This window comes from Sus scrofa, chromosome 2 (assembly GCF_054392235.1).
Source record: "Sus scrofa isolate SSC_HxYL_T2T_F1_AM1 chromosome 2, Sscrofa_HxYL_maternal_Yorkshire_Landrace_v2.0, whole genome shotgun sequence".
NCBI classification, from domain to species: Eukaryota; Metazoa; Chordata; class Mammalia; order Artiodactyla; family Suidae; genus Sus; species Sus scrofa.
Window position 1 is genome coordinate 11,313,984 of NC_139384.1, and position 7,528 is coordinate 11,321,511.

General features: G+C 40.6%; 1 long non-coding RNA gene across 1 annotated transcript in view; it reads left to right on the plus strand.

The window, feature by feature from the left end:
- The window catches only part of LOC146405096 (uncharacterized), a 142,123-nt gene that overhangs the window by 93,366 nt on the left and 41,229 nt on the right, over window positions 1-7,528 (plus strand). The window lies entirely within an intron of this gene.

The window sequence follows — 7,528 nt, forward strand, 5'->3', positions numbered from 1 at the left end:
TGTATTAGTCTGCATGAGCTGCCATAACAAAATACTATGGGCTGGATGATTTAAGCAACATAATTTGACTTTTCATGGTTCTGGAGGGCAGGAAATCTGAAGTCAATGTGTTGGCTGATTCATCTCCTGGTGAGCGTTCTTTTCTTGGCTTGCAGATAGCTCTTTTCTAGCCACATGCCCACATGTCCTTTCTTCAATGTGCACATAGAGAGAGAACAGACTAAACTCTCTGGTGTTCCTTTTTATAATCCCATAATAAGGTTCTCCATCCTCATGGCTGCATCTAAACCTAATTACCTCCCAAAGTCCCAGTCTCCAGATAGCATCACATTGATGTTAGGGTTTTGACTATGAATTTTATTTGGAGGGGTATGTAATTCATTCCATAGCAGGGAGATAATTTGTATAATTTAGAATAAAGAGAGAGAGATTTTGTCAGCATAAAATATATGAAATTTATGCCACAAGAAGCAGTAATTTTTGCAAAGATAATTTATTTTGGGGTTTTTTGTTTGTCTGTTTTTTGCTTTTTAGGGTCACGTGTATGGCATTTGGAAGTTCCCGGGCTAGGGGTTGAATTGGAGCTGCAGCTGCCAGCCTACACTGCAGTCACAGCAATGCAGGATCCTTAACCCAGTGAGCGAGGCCAGGGATTGAACCCGAATCCTCATGGATTTTAGTTGGGCCCATAACCACTGAGCCACAACAGGAGCTCCAAGATAATTTGTTCTATAGATGTTTCATTATGGAAAAATATTGTGCTAGATAATCTTCTAAACCCTGTACATGCATTGATTATTCAGTCTTCACCACAATGCCATACTAGGCACTATTCCTGCTCATCTTTTATAGATGGAGAAACTGGAGTACAAAGATTTTAAGGAACTTGCCCAAAATATCCCAGCTAGTAATGTTGCAGAGCCAAAATTAGGAACCTGTTGGTTTAGATTCAGACCTTGTGGATTCAGTTTGATGTTTTAGAGCGTTGCCTTGAGGACTTAAAGCTTTCTGCAGTGATACATGTATGACCAGCAACTCCACGCCTGTATCCTAGTGGAGGCCAGAGGGGTAGTAAAACATCAAGGGGGCCATAGGGAAGGAAAGGCTTATGTGTGTCTGTGTTGATGGGGGGAGCAGAGTGAGAGATTGGGAATTCCTAAAGGGTCAAAGTGTACCTTGTGAATTGATGGAGAATTTCCTGGATGAAAAGGAGGTCTACATCCTCCTTAGGACTCCTGGTACAGGTGTGATCCACTAACAATAAGTTTATCTTTTTGGTAATGCAGTGCACCTACATGCCCTCCTAAATATTATAAGCACAAGTGAGGCATTGTATAAATAAAGATGATTCTTTCTAAGAGAGCATCTCTGCACCACATTTCTTAATATAACGTTTTAGTTCCTTGCTAACAGCAGATCTCAATGAGGGTTTTATGACTGTACATTGGTATTGCAGTAACTTCTGATATGAGCAGGTGTTTCCACATAAGGCTCTTCCCAGACTGTGGCTCCAAGTCAATCAGCATAAACCAGATGTGACGGTTAATTTTGTGTGTCCACCTGACTGGGACGTGGGGTGCCCAGATATTTGGGTAAACAGTATTCTGGGTGTGTGGATATGTCTGGGTGAGATTAATATTTGAAATGGTAGACTCAATAAAGCACATTGCCCTCCTCAACATGGGTGGGCCTCATCTAATCTGTTGAAGGCTTGAATAGAACAAAATACTGAGCAAGAGAGAATTTGTTCTCTCTGCCTGATGATCTTTGAGCTGGGACATTGGTCTTCTCCTAACTTTGGACTCACACTCAGGCTAGAATTAATATCACCAGCTCTCTTGGAGCTCAGTTTACAAATCTTGGGACTTCTCAGCCTCCATAATCATGCAAGCCAATTCCTTATAACTAATCTCTCTCTTTCTTTCTCTCTATATATGGTGTATATCCTGTTGATTCTGTTTCTCTGGAGAACCCTAATACTGATTTTATGGAAAATGGAACCTGGAGGAACAGAATTTTAAGGATGAATTTTCTGAATTGGTTCTGAGGTTTTTAGAGTTGACTCTGTACTCTGATTAGATTTACATGTTAATTACTCCAGGAGTAGAGGGCACTGATAATCCATGGCATGAGGAGTCCCCATTGTGGCTCAGTAGGTTAAGAACCTGACATAGTCTCTGTGAGGATGCAGGTTCGATCCCTGGCCTTGCTCAGTGGGTTAAGGATCCAGCATTGCTTCAAGGTATGGCATAGTTTGTGGATGCAGCTTGGATCCAGTGTTGCTATGGCTGTGGTATAGGCCTCCAACTGCAGCTCGGATTTGACCCCTAGCCTGGGACTTTCCATATGCTGCAGGTGCAGCCCTAAAAAAAAAAAGAAAAAAAAGGAAGAAGAAGAAGCAAGGTGCTGCATAATAGAAAAGTACATGAAACAAATGTCCTTCAGCAGATAAATGGTTAAACACAACCTGGAACACCTCTGCAATGGAATAATACTCAGTAGTTGAAGAGAATGAGCTATTGATATACACAACAACATGGATAGGCCTTAAGAGAATTATCTTAGTGGAAAAACTCACTCTCAAGAGCTTAACCTTGTATGATTCCATTTGTGTAACATTTTTCGAAATGGCAAAACAACAGAGAGGGAGAACAGAGTAGTGGTTGCCAAGATACAGAGATAGGGGTGGTGGTGAGGTGTTAATATGAAGAGGTAACATGAAGGAGTTGTTTTGTGGTTATGAAACAGTTCTGTATCTTGAATATTGTGATGGTTCTAGATATATACATAGGATGGAATTGTATAGAACTAAATGCAACTAAATATTCACACATACAAATGTATGCAGGGTAAGATGACAAAAACTGAATAAGGTCTGCAGTTTAATTGTATTGTACCAGTATCAGCTTCCTGTGTTTGATATTTGATATTGTGTCTCAGCTTGTATGAGATGTAGCAAGTTGGGTGAAACATTGGCTGAAGGGTATGTCTATCTTTGCATTTTCAAAGAATTTTTCATGAGTCTATAATTAGTTTAAAATGCAAAAAAAAAAAAGAAAAAATTAAAAAAAACTTTACAGAGGCTGAAAAGTAAAAAAAAAAAATACATACTGAAGTATGAAATGAAATAAAGTACATGTGTGTGTTCATATTTATTTCTATGTTAGAAAATTACACAGAAAACAATTCTTGTGAACAGAAAAATCAATAAATGTGTTATAGATGGAGTAGGGGGGGAGCTACTGAAATGTGTGTTGTTATGGGTTTGTTTTTTTTTTTTTTTTCATAACAAAGAGAACAGTGAGAGAGAGAAATAGATGAGATATAAAGTCAAAGAAGGTCTGTGAAAAATATTTCCAGGCTGATGGAAAAGTGATTCTGGAATGATAGCTGTGTACCAGTGATGGAGAGTGAGTAGGCCAAGCATTGCCAATGAAGACGTCTTCAAAATGATGAAATTAATAGAATTTGTAATATGAATTGTGTTAAGAGGAGACTTAGAAAACTAGTGGAGAGTTTGGGGTTAAAAAGCAAGGAGGAAAAAAGGAAATGCCATAATTCTAGGGAAAAAAAAAAAACACTGTGCAAGAGAAAGAAAAAAATATTAAATGACTCAGCTCTGATAAATCATAAAGATATAAATACACTATATCTTTACCAAATTATGAGCTTTACAGAGACCATGAAGGGTGAGAAGTATTCGTGTGTGTGATGGTTGGGTGTTGGAAAGAGGAAGGAGAGTTAAATCTTAATCTTCCATAGTAGGAGGATCAGTGCTTCTACGCCTTTCTCATGGTGTTCATAGAAAATGATATATGGTGCATGGCTGAATTTGAAGTATTTATTTACTTATTTTTAAATTAAAAAAAATTTTTTACAGCCGCACCTGTGGCATATGGAAGTTCCTGGGTTAAGGGTCGAATCAGAGCTACAGCTACAGGCCTATGCTACAGCTACGGTAATGCTGGCTTGCAGCAACACCAGGTCCTTAACCCACTGAGGCCAGCGATCGAACCCGCATCTTCACAGAGACTATGTCAGGTCCTTAACCCACTGAGCCACAACAGGAACTCCTAAATTTAAAGTATTTAGAATTCCAAATGGGTCTACTTGCTATTCAAGATAATCCTTGTATGGCTAGTTGATTTTTTTTAAACAATGTGAGTATATAAATATGATTATTGAAACTGCAAACACCACTTTGATTGCATATGTGACACGGCAACTCAGTGTTTCAGAAGGAAAAATAATACCTAAAAATATATTGAATCATTTTTCTTCCCCCTTAGCACCCATTCAGGGGTGTGATAGGAAGAATTATGGGCCCCAAGAAAATTCTATGCCTTAATTCCCAAGACTGGGAATATAATGAGATATCACACCCATGAATATGTTACCTTAAACTCTGTAGGTAAAGCTCCTAAGTATACTTCCTAATAGGGAAATTTTCCTGGATTATTTGAATGCACTGATTGTAATCCCAGGACATCTTAAAAGCAGACACAGAAGCTTGAGAAGGACTTGACAAACCCTTGCTGGCTTGAAGATAGGGGGAACCCGCATGAGAAGAACTTCAGGTGTCTTTTAGGAGCAGAGTGGCCCCCCGCAGACAGATGGCAAAGAAACAGAGACATCAAACCTACAGCTGCAAGGAACTAGATTCTTCCAATGGTAAATGAGCTTGGAAGAGGACCCCTAGCCTCTGGACCACAGACCTAGCCAGTGCTCTGATTTTAGCCATGTGAGACCATGAGCAAGTAATCTAACTAGGCTTGTCCAGGACTTCTGACCTACAGAAACTAAGAGATAATATATTTGTGTCATTTAAAGAAGCTATGTTTCTAGTAATCCGTTAAATAGTGGTAGATAATACAGGAGGATAATAGTAAGGTTCGTTCTGTTTTGAGCAAGATTTGAAGGTTTTTGCCTTAGCAACTCTATTATTCAGAGTCGGCTAACTTCTGTGACAAACAGTTCAATGCTTTCCTTGGCCTAGTGCCATAAAAGGTTTCTTAGGTCTCAGTCCAACTAAATGTTTAGCAGTGGATTTAATCTATGCACGTCTTTATAGGCAAGGCTCAGTTCTATACAGATCTCAGCCTCTTCTGGGTCCTGGACTCCCTACATCTGACCAGAACAGGAGGAGAGAGAGATTGTGAGAATAATGCAGGGGATCTTGGGGTCAAGCCTGGAAGTGAGGAGCATCACCTCATCAGCATTCCACTGGGGAGAGTCGCCTTCCTACTGCCTTAGACACAAAGAGGCTGTAAAGTATAATCTAGCCATGGAGTATTCAGTCTCACAAATGAAAATATCCTCCTGAACAACTGACTTGTGTTTCCCAAAGGATCTTGGGAATTGTAGGTATAAAGCAGTAGCATCAGAAAATCAACTCTTCACAATTTTACCAAAAAAAAAAAAAAAAAAAAGCCTAAGAGAGATGTTTGGAATAAGATAGTTAAATAAAACCCTAGATTGCCTTTGGCTGCCTTCGGTCTTTTGCACCCTTCTTTATAAACTGCTTCTTCACACATTCACCTCCCCTTATTGGCTTCTAAACTCACTGATGGGATAGTATTGGGTATGTCAGACAGGGGGATAAGGAAGAGAATGCCTTGGTAAAACAAAGAGCAAAAAGTATTTTTGCAGAATGTAAAGGGGTGGGGGGGACTTCTGACCTGCTCCCTAACATCTTTCCCAGTGGAACGGAAAACCTAGGAGAGGATGGTTTTCTACATTTTCATGCTGTAAGTCTAGACCATAGGCACTGAAGTCTCATAATTTTAGGGGAAATGTATTCCAAGTATGGGATAGAAGCATCAAGTTCACAGGACACAAGAGTTCCTGTCATAGCTCAGCAGTTTACAAATCTGACCAGAATCCATGAGGACACAGGTTCGATCCTTGGCCTTGCTCAGGGGGTTAAGGATATGGTGTTGCCATGAGCTGTGGTGTAGGTCACAGATGTGGCTCGGATCTGGCATCGCTATGACTGTGGTGTAGGCCAGCAGCTGCAGCTCTGATTCAATCCTAACCCTAACCCTAACCCTACCCTTACCCCTACCCCTACCCCTAACCTGGGAACCTCCATATGCTGGAGGTTCCTAGCCTGGGAACCTCCATATGCTGTGGGTGTAGCAAAAAAAAAAAAAAAAGAACAAAGTTCACAGGACACAGAGGGTCTAATGAAAACTGGGACAGTGACTTGGTGGTAAGTGGTGTGTACTAGCTGCTAATGACAAGAATTGCTTCTCCAATGACCTGGCACTATTTAAGACCGTGTGTGTGTGTGTGTGTGTGTGTGTGTGTGTTGGATGGATAGGGCGCTGAATAGGCAGGGATGACCGAATGGGTTGGGTTCTCAAAGAATTTGATTAAGAATTGCCAATGTATATTTCCTGAACACCTGAGTTTGTGGACTGAACATTAAATCCATTATACAAGCACCATACAAACGTGCTAGTTTAACTGAAATAAAAGGGGGGAATCGATATTATTGAGATTAAGTTGAGTGCAAAGTGGTATCTATATGGGAACCATAGGCCAACTGAAGTAGGGACCCTATCAAGGTCAACCAACCTTGGGCTGTTGAGGAAGTTAATCCTTCCTACAGAAGCAAAGGCAACAAGGAGCACATAGCCAGTCTCTCCAGCCCTGTATGTCACTATTCTACTGCACATAATTTCATTTACCTCTAGGTGGGGGCCCTAAGCTTCCACGTATGCTCTTAAAAATCATATATTAAATCCCTGCTAGAAGGATCCTTTGTGTAGAATTCTGGAGAAGACACAGATACAGCACAATCTGGGGGTATTCACAAGAATATGGGAGAATTATTGTGGTTTCAAAAAAGAAGGAAGTTGGAGAGATATACCTGAAATACTTATTTTCGACTTCTTGAAATAGGAAAAGAAAAAAACACAGAAGCTGATGTGGGTGATGAATATTGGGGAAATAAAGGATGGTTAATGACTCCAGATGGATCAAAGACACTTCAAGGAGGAAGAAGATTGAATATGTCATTAGGTTTTGGGGGCAGGAGGGTAACTGACGGCTTTGGATCACATAGTTTACTTTGACCACAGAGGATGAAATATTGTCCTAAGTGCTGAGAAATTAGAAGCAGTGAGTGCAGGCATATGAAGGAAGCTAGAGCTACACTCTAGTGTCTAGTGTCTACACTCTAGTGTCTAGTGCATTGCAGTCTGTCATACTTTTTTTTTTTCTTTTTATGGCCACACCTGCTGCATATGGAAGTTCCCAGGTTAGAGTTAGAACTGGAGCCGCAGCTGCTGGCCTCTACCACAGCCACAATAACATAGTATCCGAGCTGCATCTGCAACATACACTGGAGCTCATGGCAGTGCCGGATCTTTAACCCACTGAGTAGGGCCAGGGATTGAACCCACATCCTCATGGAATCTAGTCGGGTTCGTTATTAATGAGCCACAATGGAACTCCCAGTCTGTCATACTTTCTGCTAAGACATCTGCATCTCTTCCCTTCCCTGCCTCCGACCTCCCTGTCT